A 15,557-nucleotide genomic window follows, 5' to 3' on the forward strand; every position below is an offset into this window, starting at 1 on the left:
AGATCTAGATCTCAATTACCTGAGTGAACTTGCTTGGTTACACAATAGCCTTATTTGAATATAACACCATTAAATCAATAGTACCTGATGATCATTCAAGAAAAACAAACAACAAAAACAGTGAATAAAATATGCTTCTCACTCTTGGCAAAGAAGGAAGTATCTGTAGGTGCACAATAATATACATTCTCAGACGTGACTAATGTTGTGCTTGAGCATACTCATCATTATAATGCCAGATAAACTACTTAAAAAAAATTGTCTACAATAGCTACCTCCACTTCCTCTTTCTCCTTAACCCCATAGAATAAGGTTTTCCACTTCATTACTCATTAAAACTGTTCTCTCTGAAGTTAGCAATGATCTCTTAATTTCCAAATCTTGGTCTTTCCTCACACTTAGGATTATTTTTCAACCTAAATACTGCATTTGTTCAGTCACCTTCAATTCCTGGATATATTTTTCTTAGGTTTTTTATGACACCACTCTTCTGTTTTGCCTCTTAGCTGACTTCTTTCTCAGTCTTACTTACTGGTCTATCATTCACATCATACCCAAAGTTCTGCTTTAGTCTCTCTTTTCTTTTATTTCCAAACCTTCTACCACTTTCTCTCTTTGTGCATGTGTGTGTGTGTCTTTCTGTAACTTCATCAGATCCCTTAGGTTTAATTATAACTACTCAATGAAAATGATTCCAGATCTTTCCAAGCCCCAGTATCTCCCAATCCCACATGGATTTTTGGAACAATCTTAAATTCAACATATCTACAACTGAATCTATTATTGTTTCTCTGTTCTTCCATGTTTATCTATTTCTGTCAAAGGCACAATCATCCTTTCAATTCACAGAAGTTCAAACATTTGCCATTACCTACTCTTCACTTTCCCTTATTTCATTCAATTGCTAAATTTTGCCATTTCTACCTCCAGAATATCTATTTCATCCTCTCCTTCTCTCCAATAATAAAATCATAACCTTAATTTGGGTCCTCTCCTGATCCATTGCCTCTCACCTGGATTATTAAAAATAGCCTTATAACTAGTCTCATATCTCTCCCTACTTGTGTACACTCTTCTCATAGCTACCAAAATAATTTTCCTTAAATATAGAATTGACCATGTGATTTCGCATCTGCCAACTCTATTGGCTTCCTATTGCCCCTAGGATCAAAATATAAAGTCTTCTATTTATTATTAAAGCCATTCACAACCAGGCCCCAATTTTTTCCCAGTCTTATTGAACATTCTTCCCACACGTTGCGATCTATCTAAACTAGACTTCTCTCAGTTACTCTCACAAGAGACTTTTTTGCTGGTCAATGTTCATGCCTAAAATGAACTTCTACCCTAACTCCACCTCATAGTCCCTCTCTTCTTCTAAGATTAAATTCAGCCAAATGAGCTTTACCTGAGTTTTCTCCATTTTTTACAATTAATGTTGTATTTATGCTGTTTATATTTTTATGTGTGCTTCCTTTCTCCCTCATTAAAGTATAATCTCCTTGTCAGTAGGTATTGTTTCATTCTTTACAAGTAAAAATAAATCAATAAGCATTTGTGGGGACAGCTAGGTGGCCCCATGGATTGAGAGTCAAGACCATAGATAGATGGTTCTGAGTTCAAATTTGGCCTCAGACCTTTCCTAGCTGTGTGACTCTGGACATATCATTTAAGCCTCATTGCCTATCCTTTACCAGTGTTCTGCCTTGGAACCAATATATAGTATTAATTCTAAGATGGAAAATAAGGATTTTAAAAAATAAGAATAAATCAATAAGCATTTATTGATGATTTACTCCTTACTAATCATTGTATTCAGCAATGGAAAAAGTAGGGGAGACAGGAAAGAAGGGACAACATTTATTGGGGGTCTATCTGTATACCAGGTACTATGCTAAGCACATTATGAATATCATTTCAAAACAACCTTGAAAAATAGACAATCAATTTTAATAAACTTTATTAAGTAACTAGTATGTGCCAAGCACCATGCTAAATGCTGTTGATACAAAAAGAGGCAAAAGATAATCCCTGCCCTTAAGGAGCCTACAATCTAATGTCAAACATGCAAAAAAATTTATACAAACTATAAATAAGATAAATAGGAAATAATTAACAGAGAAAAAGCAATAGAAATAAGAGGGGTTAGAAAAGGTTTCCTGTAGAAGATAGGATTTTAATTGGGTCTTAAAGGAAATACTGGAGCTCAGTAGTCAGAGCCAGAGTCAGAGTAGTCCATAGGAAGCTTACACAGACATTTATTTATGTGATTGGATCTGGGCTTCAGGAAAATCATTTTAGTGACTGAATGGAGGATGGCTTAGAGTGGATAAAGATTTTAGGCAAAAAAACACACCAGCAGGCTTAATAATCCAAGTGAAGTAATAAGGGCCTACACTAGAAGGGTGGAAGTTTCAGAGGAGAAGGGAAAATATTTCAGAGATGTTACAAAAGGAAAATCAAAAGACCTTGGCAACAGCTTGGTTATGGGAAGTAAAAGCTAGAAATCCAGAATGACCCCCTAGGTTGTGAGCCTGAGAGACTAAGAGGAAATTATTGTTTTCTATGGTAACAAGAAAGATGGAGGGGAAAGGTTAAAGGAGAAAGATAATGAATTCCATTTTGGACATACTGAATTTAAGATATTTACTGGACATCAAGGCTGACATTTCTCTAAAGCAGTTGGAGATGTGAGATTGGAGGTCAGCAAAGAGATTGGGGTAATAAAGATAGATTTGAGAATATTTAGCATAAAGATGGTAATTAAATCCATGGGAAGTGATAAGATCATTAAGTGAATGCAAGGGCAGGTTTCAAAAAGGGGTAAAGATGGAACAGTGACAGAAGGGTGACTGAGAGCAAAGGCCATTGGGAGCACTTAGTAAAGTTCCATAAAGAACTCAGGAGGCTTTTGAGTAAAGATCTCGAACTGGCAGTAAGCATTACCTTGCTTTTGCCAAGGGCCTTTGCCAAGAGCTATAAAAGGATTCATCTGAATATAAGTCAGAAATTACTCCCACCAAGTTATTTCATCAATTTAATGCCACAAGAAACATCTCAACAGAGTGTCAAAACTCTACAGACCTGGAAGGTTCATGGACTTTCGTGGCCTTTGCCCTTTGCACCTGCTCTGACTTTTCCTTAACCCAATAGATAGGTTTGAGAGAATTAGTGGGTAAGGGTTGGTGAGACTCAGTTTGGCTGGAGTGAAGGACCAATTAGGGACCCCGACTTCCTCATTCCAACTCCCCAATTTCCTTATAGTTATTTCTCATAAAAACTTACATGCAGTTGGATTTATTTCTTGTGGCTTATTTCTAGGAGCCAGAGAAAGGGTATTATGTTGTGGCTAGATCAGCCATAACAGTGTGTTATCTAAGACCCCTCCCCTGCCTAGTCAAAGGTCCCGAGGAGGCTTGTGTCTGTAACATTCTTGTGCCAGGGAAATCTGGGATTCCTTCTATATCATCTGAAAGGGGAGACCTTCATCCATCTTCCCATCACCCTCACACAACAGGGGAACCCCAGTTTCCCAAGTAGCACCCCTTAACAGCATTACTCAGGAAGAGTGAAGGAGAATCAACCCATTTAGGGTCCTATATCACAACACTCTGTTACCTTCACTACAAGCTCCCTTTAGGTCATCTTTCCATCATTATAATAACACCCAAGACTATTTACATGAAGTAATATAGAAGGAGAAGAGCAGAGGACACAGGACAGAACCCTGAGTGTCACCTGTGGTTATAGGTCATGATCCAAAAGAGCATTCAGAAAAGGAGACAAAGAAGTAATGCTTAGATAAGTGGGAGGAAAATCAAGAGAGAGTGGTGTCCTGAAAACTAGAGAAGTAGGTGATCAACAGTGATACAGTGAGATCAAGGAGAATGAAGATGGAGAAAGTTAAGGAAGTTGGCAACTAAAAGATCATTAGTAACTTTGGAGAGACTTAATGTAACTAACCTTTTTGAGATTAACAGAAAAGGGCAGAAGAGATATAGGTATTTAGCAGAGATGGGTCAAGTGAGGGTTTTTTAGGATGGTAGAGATAGGTATGTTTGCAAACAATGGAGAGGGAAAATTTGAAAACAAGTGAAAGAATGGACATGACAGAGAAGGCAATCTGTTGGAGAAAACAGGATGGGAATGGGATCACTTGAAGAAGAAGAGGCTAGCCTTGATAAAGAGAAAGTTCACTTCATCATGTCAAACAGGGTGAATGAAGAGCAAGTGTCAGAAAGTATCTGAGTGATAGAAGATGAGGAAGAAAGTAGAAGAGGAAGTTCATGGCAAATGTCTTCAATTATTTTTGAGAAATATGGCTAATATGGGAGTTTTTTTAATTTATATTTTATTTGATCATTTCCAAGCATTATTCATTAAAGACATAGATCATTTTCTTTTCCTCCCCACCCACCCCCCATAGCCGACTTGTAAATCCACTGGGCATTACAAGTTTTCTTGATTTGAACCCATTGCTATGTTGATAATATTTGCATTAGAGTGTTCATTTAGAGTCTCTCCTCTGCATGTACCCTCAACCCCTGTATTCAGGCAGTTGCTTTTCCTTGGTGTTTCTACTCCCATAGTTTATCCTTTGCTTATGAATAGTGTTTTTTTTTTTCTCCTAGATCCCTGCAAATTGTTCAGGGACATTACACCATCACTAATGGAGAAGTCCATTACGTTCGATTATACCACACTATATTAGTCTCTGTGTACAATGTTCTCCTGGTTCTGCTCCTCTCACTCTGCATCACTTCCTGGAGGTTGTTCCAGTCTCCATGGAATTCCTCCACTTTATTATTCCTTTTAGCACAATAGTATTCCATCACCAACACATACCACAATTTGCTCAGCCATTCCCCAATTGATGGGCACCCCCTCGTTTTCCAGTTTTTGACCACCACAAACAGTGCAGCTATGAATATTTTTGTACAAGTCGTTTTGTCCATTCTCTCTTTAGGGTACAGACCCAGCAGTGCTATGGCTGGATCAAAGGGTAGACATTCTTTTGTCGCCCTTTGGGCATAGTTCCAAATTGCCATCCAGAATGGTTGGAGCAGTTCACAACTCCACCAGCAATGAATTAATGTCCCTACTTTGCCACATCCCCTCCAGCATTCATTACTTTCCTTTGCTGTTATGTTAGCCAATCTGCTAGGTGTGAGGTGATACCTCGGAGTTGTTTTTATTTGCATCTCTCTGATTATAAGAGATTAAGAACACTTCGTCATGTGCTTGTTAATAGTTTTGATTTCTTTATCTGAGAACTGCCTATCCATGTCCCTTGCCCATTTATCAATTGGAGAATGGCTTGATATTTTTGTATAGTTGATTTAGCTCTTTATAAATTTGAGTAATTAAACCTTTGTCAGAGGTTTCTATGAAGATTTTTCCCCAGTTTGTTGTTTTCCTTCTGATTTTAGTTACATTGGTTTTGTTTGTACAAAAGCTTTTTAGTTTGATGTAGTCAAAATTATTTATTTTACATTTTGTGATTCTTTCTATGTCTTGCTTGGTTTTAAAGTCTTTCCCCTCCCAAAGGTCTGACATGTATACTATTCTGTGTTTACCCAATTTACTTATGGTTTCCTTCTTTATGTTTAAGTCACTCACCCATTTTGAATTTATCTTGGTGTAGGGTGTGAGGTGTTGATCTATTCCTAATCTCTCCCACACTGTCTTCCAATTTTCCCAACAGTTTTTATCGAATAGTGGATTTTTGTCCCAAAAGCTGGGATCTTTGGGTTTATCGTATACTGTCTTACTGAGGTCTCTTTCCCACAGTCTAATCCACTGATCTTCCTTTCTGTTTCTTAGCCAGTACCAAATTGTTTTGATAACTGCTGCTTTGTAATATAGTTTAAGGTCAGGGACTGCAAGGCCCCCATCATAGGTGTTTTTTTTTCCATGATTTCCCTGGATATCCTTGATCTTTTGTTCTTCCAAATGAACTTTGTTATGTTTTTTTCTAAATCAGTGAAGAAGTATTTTGGTAGTTCAATGGGTATGGCACTAAATAGATAAATAAGTTTGGGTAGGATGTTCATTTTTATTATATTGGCTCATCCTATCCATGAGCAGTTAATGTTTTTCCAATTGCTCAAGTCTAGTTTTAGTTGTGTGGAGAGTGTTTTGTAGTTGTGTTCATATAGTTCTTGTGTTTGTCTCGGAAGGTAGATTCCTAGGTATTTTATTTTGTCTAAGGTGATTTTGAATGGGATTTCTCTTTCTAGTTCTTGCTGCCGAGCTGTGTTGGAGATATATAGAAAAGCTGATGATTTATGTGGGTTTATTTTGTATCCTGCAACTTTGCTAAAGTTGTTGATTATTTCCATTAGCTTTTTGGTTGAATCTCTAGGATTCTTTAAGTAAACCATCATGTCATCTGCAGAGTGATAACTTGGTCTCCTCCTTGCCTATTTTGATGCCTTCAATTTCTTTTTCTTCTCTAATTGCTACTGCTAGTGTTTCTACTACAATGTCAAATAGTAGAGGTGATAATGGGCATCCTTGTTTCACTCCTGATCTTATTGGGAATGCATCTAGTTTATTCCCATTGCAGATGATATTACCTGATGGTTTTAGATATATACTGTTTATTATTTTTAGGAATGACCCTTCTATACCTATGCTTTCTAGTGTTTTTAATAGGAATGGGTGTTGTATTTTATCAAATGCTTTTTCTGCATCTATTGAGATAATCATGTGGTTCTTGCTGGTTTGCTTGTTGATGTGGTCAATTATGTGGATGGTTTTCCTAATATTGAACCAGCCCTGCATCCCTGGTATGAATCCTACTTGATCATGGTGAATGATCCTTCTGATCATTTGCTGGAGTCTTTTTGCTAGTATCCTATTTAAGATTTTTGCATCTATATTCATTAGGGAGATTGGCCTATAGTTTTCTTTCTCTGTTTTTGACCTGCCTGGTTTTGGAATCAATACCATGTTTGTGTCGTAAAAGGAGTTTGGTAGAACTCCCTCTTTGCTTATTATGTCAAATAGTTTGTATAGTATTGGGATTAACTGTTCTCTGAATGTTTGATAGAATTCACAGGTGAATCCATCAGGCCCTGGGGATTTTTTCTAAGGAAGTTCTTTGATAGCTTGTTGGATTTCATTTTCTGATATGGGATTATTTAAGAATTCTATTTCCTCTTCTGTTAGTCTAGGCAGTTTGTATTTTTGTATATATTCATCTATATCCCCTAAATTGGTGTATTTATTGTCATATAATTGGGCAAAGTAATTTCTAATGATTGCCTTAATTTCCTCTTCATCGGAGGTGCTGTCCCCCTTTTCATCTTTAATGCTGTTAATTTGCTTTTCTTCCTTCCTTTTTTTAATTACATTGACCAGTACTTTGTCTATTTTGTTTGTTTTTTCAAAGTACCAGCTTCTTGTCTTATTTATCAAATCAATAGTTCTATCACTTTCAATTTTATTAATTTCTCCCTTAATTTTTAGGATTTCTAGTTTGGTTTTCTGCTGGGGGGTTTTAATTTGATTGCTTTCGAGTTTTTTTCATTTGCATTTCCAATTGATTGATCTCTGTTCTCCCTTGTTTGTTAATATAAGCATTCAGGGATATGAATTTACCTCTGATTACCGCTTTGGCTGCATCCCAATAGGTTTGAAAGGATGTCTCGCCATTGTCATTTTCCTCGATGAAACTATTAATTGTTTCTATGATTTCTTCTTTAACTAAATGGTTTTGGAGTATCATATTGTTTAATTTCCAATTGGTTTTAGATTTGGTTTTCCATGTACCATTACTAATCATTAATTTTATTGCCTTGTGATCTCAGAAGGCTGCATTCATTATTTCTGCTTTTCTGCATTTGTGTGCTATGTTTCTGTGACCTAATGTATGGTCAATTTTTGTGAATGTGCCATGTGGTGCTGAGAAGAAGGTGTATTCCTTTTTATCCCTATTTATTTTTCTCCATATGTCTATTAATTCTAATTTGTCTAAGATTTCATTTACTTCTTTTACCTCTTTCTTATTTATTTTTTTATTTGATTTATCTAAATTTGATAATGGTTGGTTTAAGTCTCCCACTAATATGGTTTTACTGTCTATTTCTTCCTTCAGTTCTCCTAGTTTCTCCATTAGAAATTTGGGTGCTATATTATTTGGTGCATACATGTTGATTAATGATATTTCCTCATTGTCTAAAGTCCCTTTTAACAAAATATAATTACCTTCCCTATCCCTTTTGATCAGGTCTATTTTTGCTTTGACTTTATCAGATATCATGATTGCCACTCCTTGCCTTCTTTCTGCCATTTGAGGCCCAGAAGGTCTTACTCCATCCTTTAATTCTGACCTTGTGGGTGTCAACCCGCCTCATGTATGTTTCTTGAAGACAACATATGGTAGGGTTTTGGATTCTAATCCATTCTGCTATTCGTCTACGTTTTATGGGTGAGTTCATCCCATTCACGTTCAAAGTTATGATTGTCATTTGTGGACTCCCTGGCATTTTGATAGCCTTCCCTAATTCTAACCTTTTCTTCTTCGGGTCTACCTTTTAGTCCAGTGATTTACTTTGAATCAGTCCCCCTTGTCCCCTCCTTTGATGTTTCCCTTTTTAGTCCCTCCCTTTTTCTTCCCTCCCCCTCCCCCTCTCTTTCCCTCCCTTTTTGTTTTCCATCTCCCCCTCCCCACTTTGGTTTTCCCTTCTCCCTACCCTTGTTGGGTAAGATAGACTACAAGATCCCAATGGATATGGATGTTGTTCCCTCTCAGAGTTGATTTCCCTGAGATTAAGGTTAAGTAAAAAAATCCTCTCTTCCTCTCCTTCTTATAGGAGTTTTCTTCCCCTCCCCTTCCCATGTGAATCTTTGTGTGAGAAAGATTATTCTATTTGGTCTTTCTTTACCCCCTATTTATACATTACATTTTCCCCACATGTTAGTATACATAGATTGATATAAATGTAGTCCTTATAGAAGAGAGTTTGAGTAAAACAAGAAGATAACATTTTTCTCCTTTCCCCTTTCCTTAATATTTACCTTTTCAGGTATTCCTTGCTCTTTGTTTTTCGGTATCAAACTTTCCACAGAGCTCTGGTCTTTTCTTTGCAAAAAGTTGGAAGTCTTCTATTTTGTTGAATGCCCATACTTTCCCTTGGAAGTATATAGTCAGTTTTCCTGGATAGCTGATTCTTGGTTGAAGACCCAGTTCTCTTGCCTTTCTGAAGATCATGTTCCATGCCTTATGACCATTCAGAGTAGAACTTGCAAGGTCTTGTGTGACCCTGATTGGCATTCCTTTATATCTAAATTGTCTTTTTCTGGCTTCCTGTAGGATTTTTTCTTTTGTTTGAGAGCTTTGGAATTTGGCAATTACATTCCTGGGAGTTGTCTTTTGGGGGTTTAGTGTAGAAGGTGTTCTGTGAGCTCTGTCAGTGGCTGTATTACCCCCTTGTTCTAGAATCTCTGGGCAATTTTCTTTGATTATATCTTGTATCACGATGTCGAGTTTGGTGTTTATTTCTGGCTTTTCTGGAAGTCCAATTATTCTTAAATTATCTCTTCTCCCTCTGCTTTCCAGATCTTTCACCTTGTCGGTGAGATATTTTATGTTCTCTTCTAATTTCTTGGTATTTTGGCTTTGCTTTATTAATTCTTGCTCTTTTACACGATCGTTGTCTTCCAGTTGCCTGATTCTGGCCTTTAAAGCCTGGTTTTCCTTTTCACTTTGGTCAAACTGGTTTTGTAGATGCATGAATTTCTTTTGCATTATTTCCCACTTTTCCTCCCAGAAGGCTTCCATCTTTTTGGTCATTTCTGATTCAAATTCTTCATGGGTTTATGGAGAGTTTCCATTTCCTTTGGAAGGTTTCGGAGCGTTTTCTTGTGTATCGTCTTCTATCTTCTCTGTATTTTGTATTTTGGCTCCATAGAATGTGTCCAAAGTCGCCCCTTTCTTCTTATTTTTCTTGGGATTTTGTGGCTTCTGTGCTTCTGTGGAGTTTGCCATCTCTGAATGGGGTGGATTAGCTTTTCTTATCTCTGTCTGGTGTTCAGAGGCTTTAGTCCTGGGCAGATTGTCGGTTCTATGAGCTTTCCCTGGGTTAAACTGAGTATGCCTTCAGGCAATGACTTTCACTGGAAGTGGAATGGAAGGGTCGGACCAGGGGGCCACACTCTCCCCCTGTTCTCTCTGTTTCCCTGCTGCTAAGGTGCCCCCTCCACTGGACTGGTTGCTTTCCGGAAGTTTCCTTCAGAATAGCTGGCCGTGAGGCTGTTTTGTCGGCCCTGAGGGTTGCTGTTGTTTCAGAGGATCCTGCTCTCTGTGGGGGAAGGGGCCGTGGCTTCCCCGGAGGACAGTGACTTTCAATGAGACTTGGATAGCAGGATCTGGCCCCTGAAGCTGTCTTGCTGGCCCTGAGGGTTGTTGTTGTTTCAGACGACCCTGCTCTCTGAGGGGGGTGGGGCTGCGGCTTCCCGGAGCCTTGGACTCTGCGCTCCTACCCCTTAGGTCCGAGTGATCTCGGGTTCTGGCTTTTGAGGGGGGCCTTACCTTTTGATCCAGGACCAGGTCCAGGAGGAGGATTCCCAGGGTCTATGCTGTTGATCATTTCGAATTTCGGCGCCTTAGGAGCTTATAGTTTGAGATCGGTCGGGAAGGGTTTTCCAGAGATCTGAACTTTAGCTTTCTCTAAGCCACCATCTTGACTGGAAGTCGGATATTTCTTCTGCATACCCAATTTCATTGACCTCTGTCCTCTCTAATTTTTTAATATATGAAGTCAAGGTTATAAATTTCCCCCTGAGTACTGCTTTGGCTGCATCCCATAGGTTTTAAAAAGATGTCTTAAACCAACCATTATCAAATTTAGATAAATCAAATCAAAAAATAAATAAGAAAGAGGTAAAAGAAGTGAATGAAATCTTAGAAATTAGAATTAATAGACATATGGAGAAAAATAAATAGGGATAAAAAGGAATAAACCTTCTCAGCACCACATGGCACATTCACAAAAATTGACCATACATTAGGTCACAGAAACATAGCACACAAATGCAGAAAAGCAGAAATAATGAATGCAGCCTTCTCAGATCACAAGGCAATAAAAATAATGATTAGTAATGGTACATGGAAAACCAAATCTAAAACCAATTGGAAATTAAACAATATGATACTCCAAAACCGTTTAGTTAAAGAAGAAATCATAGAAACAATTAATAATTTCATTGAGGAAAACGACAATGGCTAGACATCCTTTCAAACCTTTTGGGATGCAGCCAAAGCGGTAATCAGAGGTAAATTCATATCCCTGAATGCTTATATTAACAAACTCGGGAGAGCAGAGATCAATCAATTGGAAATGCAAATGAAATTCGGTATGCAAATTAAAAAACTAGAAAGTGAACAAATTAAAAATCCTCAAATGAAAACTAAATTAGAGATTGTGAAAATCAAAGGAGAAATTAATAAAATTGAAAGTCAAAGAACTATTGATTTAATCAATAAGACTAGAAGCTGGGCTCTTTGTGGTGGCAAAAAATTGGAAAACAAGGGGATGCCCTTCAATTGGGGAATGGCTGAACAAACTATGGTATATGTGGGTCATGGAATTCTATTGTGGTAAAGGAACAATAAAGTTGAGGAACTCCATGGAGAGTGGAACAACCTCCAGGAAGTGATTCAGAATGAAAGGAGTAGAGCCAGGAAAACATTGTACACAGAGACTGATACACCGTGGTACAATCAAAAGTAATGGACTTCTCCATTAGTCTCAATGCAATGTCCCTGAACAACCTGCAGGGCCAAGGAGAAAAAAACACTACCACAAGCAAAGGACAAATGGTGGGAGTAAAAACATGGAGGAAGAACAACAGCTTGACTACAGGGGTGGAGGGGATATGAATGAGGAGAGATTCTGAATGAACACCCTAGTATGGAAACCAATAGTATGGAAATGGACTAGGGTTGAGGAAGCATGTGATACACAGAGGAATTGCGCATCGCCAATGGGAGGGGTGGGAGGAGACGGGAGGAAAAAAAAAAGGTGATCTTTGTTTCTAATGAATAACATTGGAAAATAACCAAATAAATAAAAGCTTAAAAAAAAGACTAGAAGCTGGTACTTTGAAAAAACAAATAAAATAGACAAAGTACTGATAAGTCTAATTAAAAAAAGGAAAGAAGAAAACCAAATTGACAGTATCTAAGATTAAAAGGGAGACCTCACCTCTAATGAAAAAGAAATTAAAGCAATCATTAAAAGTTATTATGCCCAACTAAATGGCAACAAATATGACAATCTAGGTGATATGGAAGAATACTTACAAAAATATAAATTGCCTAGAGTAAAAGAGGAAGACATAGATTACATAAAAAAACCCAATATCAGAAAAATAAATTGAACAAGCCACCAAAGAACTCCCTAAGAAAAAATCCTCAGGTCCTGATAATGAATTCTATCAAATATTCAAAGAACAACGAATCCTAATATTATACAAAATATTTGACAGAAGAAGCCAAGACGGAGTTCTACCAAATTCATTTTACGACACAAACATGGTACTGATCCCAAAGCCAGGCAGGTCAAAAACAGAGAAAGAAAACTATAGACCAATTTCCTTAATGAATATAGATGCAAAAATCTTAAATAGGGTACTAGCAAAAAGACTCCAGTAAGTCATCACAGGGGTTATTCACTATGTATGACCAGGTAGGATTCATACCAGGAATGCAAGGATAGTTCTATATTAGGAAAACCATCCACATAATTGACCATATTAACAAGCAAACTGACAAAAATCACCAGATTATCTCAATAGTAGCAGAAAAAGCCTTTGATAAAATACAACACCTATTCCTAATGAAAACACTTGAAAGCATAAGAATAGAAGGGCCTTTCCTAAAAATAATAAACAGTATATGTCTAAAACCATCAGCAAATGTCATCTGCAATGGGGATAAATAGAAGCCTTCCCAATAAAATCAGGAGTGAAACAAGGATGCCTATTATCTAGAAACACTAGTAGTAGCAGTTATACAAGAAAGAGAAATTGAAAAGTATTAAAATTGACAATGAGGAGACCAAGCTATCACTCTTTGTGGGTGATATGATGGTTTACTTAAAGAATCCTAGAGAATCAACCAAAAAGCTAGTTGAAATAATCAACAACTTTATCAAGTTGCAGGATACAAAATAAAACTGCATAAGTCATCAGCATTTCTATATATCTCCAACCCATTTCAGCAGCAAGAATTAGAAAGAGAAATTCCATTTAAAATCACCCAAGACAATATAAAATACTTAGGAATCTATCTGCTGAGACAAACACAGTTACTATATAAACACAACTACAAAACACTCTCCACACAATTAAAACTAGATCTAAATAATTGAAAAACATTGATTGAGCATGGGTGGGATGAGCTAACAAAATAAAAATGACAATCCTACCCAAACTAATTTACTTATTTAGTGCCATACTCATTGAAAAACCAAAAAAACTTTTTTATTGAATTAGAAAAAAAAAGAACAAAATTCATTTGGAAGAACAAAAGATCAAGGATATCTAGGGAAATCATGAAAAAAAATGCCAAGGAAGGAGAACTTGCACGCCCACATCTCAAACTATACTATAAAGCAGTGGTTATCAAAACAATTTGGTACTGGCTAAGGAGGATCGGACTTGGGGTAAATGACCTGAGCAAGACAGTCTATGATAAGCTCAAAGATCCCAGTTTTGGGAACCAAAACCCACTATTTGATAAAAACTACTGGGAAAATTCGAAGACAGTATGAGAGAGATTAGGTTTGGATCAACATCTCACACCCTACACCACCAAGATAAACTCAAAATGGGTGAATAACCTGAATATAAAAAAAGGAAACCATAAGCAAATTAGCAGAACAAAGAATAGTATACTTGTCAGATCTTTGGAAAAGTAAAGACCTTAAAATCAAGCAACTATGCCACATCCCCTCTGAAATTCATTACTTTCCTTTGCTGGGTGTGAGGTGATACCTCCTAGATGTTTTGATTTGCATTTGTATGATTATAAGAGATTTAGAATACTTTTTCACGTTCTTATAAATAGTTTTGATTTCCTTAACTGAAAATTGCCTATTCAAGTCCCTTGCCCATTTATCAATTGGAGAATGGCTTGATTTTTTTTTTTATACAACTGGTTTAGCTCTTTATAAAGTTGAGTAATTAGACCTTTGTCAGACTTTTTTTTTAAATATATTTTATTTGATCATTTCCAAGCATTATTCGTTAAAGACATAGATCATTTTCTTTTCCTCCCCACCCACCCCCCATAGCCGACTTGTAAATCCACTGGGCATTAGATGTTTTCTTGATTTGAACCCATTGCTTTATTGATAATATTTGCATTAGAGTGTTCATTTAGAGTCTCTCCTCTGTCATGTCCCCTCAACCGCTATATTCAGGCAGTTGCTTTTCCTCGGTGTTTCCACTCCCATACTTTGTCCTTTGCTTATGAATAGTGTTTTTTTCTCCTGGATCCCTGCAAATTGTTCAGGGACATTACACCGCCATTAATGGAGACGTCCATTACGTTCGATTATACCACAGTGTATTAGTCTATGTGTACAATGTTCTCCTGGTTCTGCTCCTCTCGCTCTGCATCACTTCCTGGAGGTTGTTCCAGTCTCCATGGAACTCCTCCACGTTATTATTCCTTTTAGCACAATAGTATTCTATCAGCAACATATACCACAATTTGTTCAGCCATTCCCCAATTGATGGGCATCCCTTCATTTTCCAGTTTTTGGCCACCACAAACAGTGCAGCTATGAATATTTTTGTACAAGTCTTTTTGTCCATTATCTCTTTGGGGTACAGACCCAGCAGTGCTATGGCTGGATCAAAGGGTAGATATTCTTTTGTCGGCCTTTGGGCATAGTTCCAAATTGCCATCCAGAATGGTTGGAGCAGTTCACAACTCCACCAGCAATGAATTAATGTCCCTACTTTGCCACATCCCCTCCAGCATTCATTACTTTCCTTTGCTGTTATGTTAGCCAATCTGCTAGGTGTGAGGTGATACCTCGGAGTTGTTTTTATTTGCATCTCTCTGATTATAAGAGATTAAGAACACTTCGTCATGTGCTTGTTAATAGTTTTGATTTCTTTATCTGAGAACTGCCTATCCATGTCCCTTGCCCATTTATCAATTGGAGAATGGCTTGATTTTTTGTACAATTGATTTAGCTCTTTGTAAATATGAGTAATTAAACCTTTGTCAGAGGTTTCTATGAAGATTTTTTCCCAATTTGTTGTTTCCCTTCTGATTTTAGTTACATTGGTTTTATTTGTACAAAAGCTTTTTAGTTTGATGTAGTCAAAATTATTTATTTTACATTTTGTGATTCTTTCTGTCTTGCTTGGTTTTAAAGCCTTTCCCCTCCCAAAGGTCTGACATGTATACTATTCTGTGTTTACCCAATTTACTTATGGTTTCCTTCTTTATGTTTAAGTCACTCACCCATTTTGAATTTATCTTGGTGTAGGGTGTGAGGTGTTGATCTATTCCTAGTCTCTCCCACACTGTC

General features: G+C 37.1%; 1 protein-coding gene across 11 annotated transcripts in view; it reads left to right on the forward strand.

Moving 5' to 3' along the window:
- DNAH9 (dynein axonemal heavy chain 9) overlaps positions 1 to 15,557 on the forward strand; it is a 755,194-nt gene that overhangs the window by 544,761 nt on the left and 194,876 nt on the right. The window lies entirely within an intron of this gene.

Source organism: Monodelphis domestica, chromosome 2 (genome assembly GCF_027887165.1).
Source record: "Monodelphis domestica isolate mMonDom1 chromosome 2, mMonDom1.pri, whole genome shotgun sequence".
Taxonomy (NCBI): Eukaryota; Metazoa; Chordata; class Mammalia; order Didelphimorphia; family Didelphidae; genus Monodelphis; species Monodelphis domestica.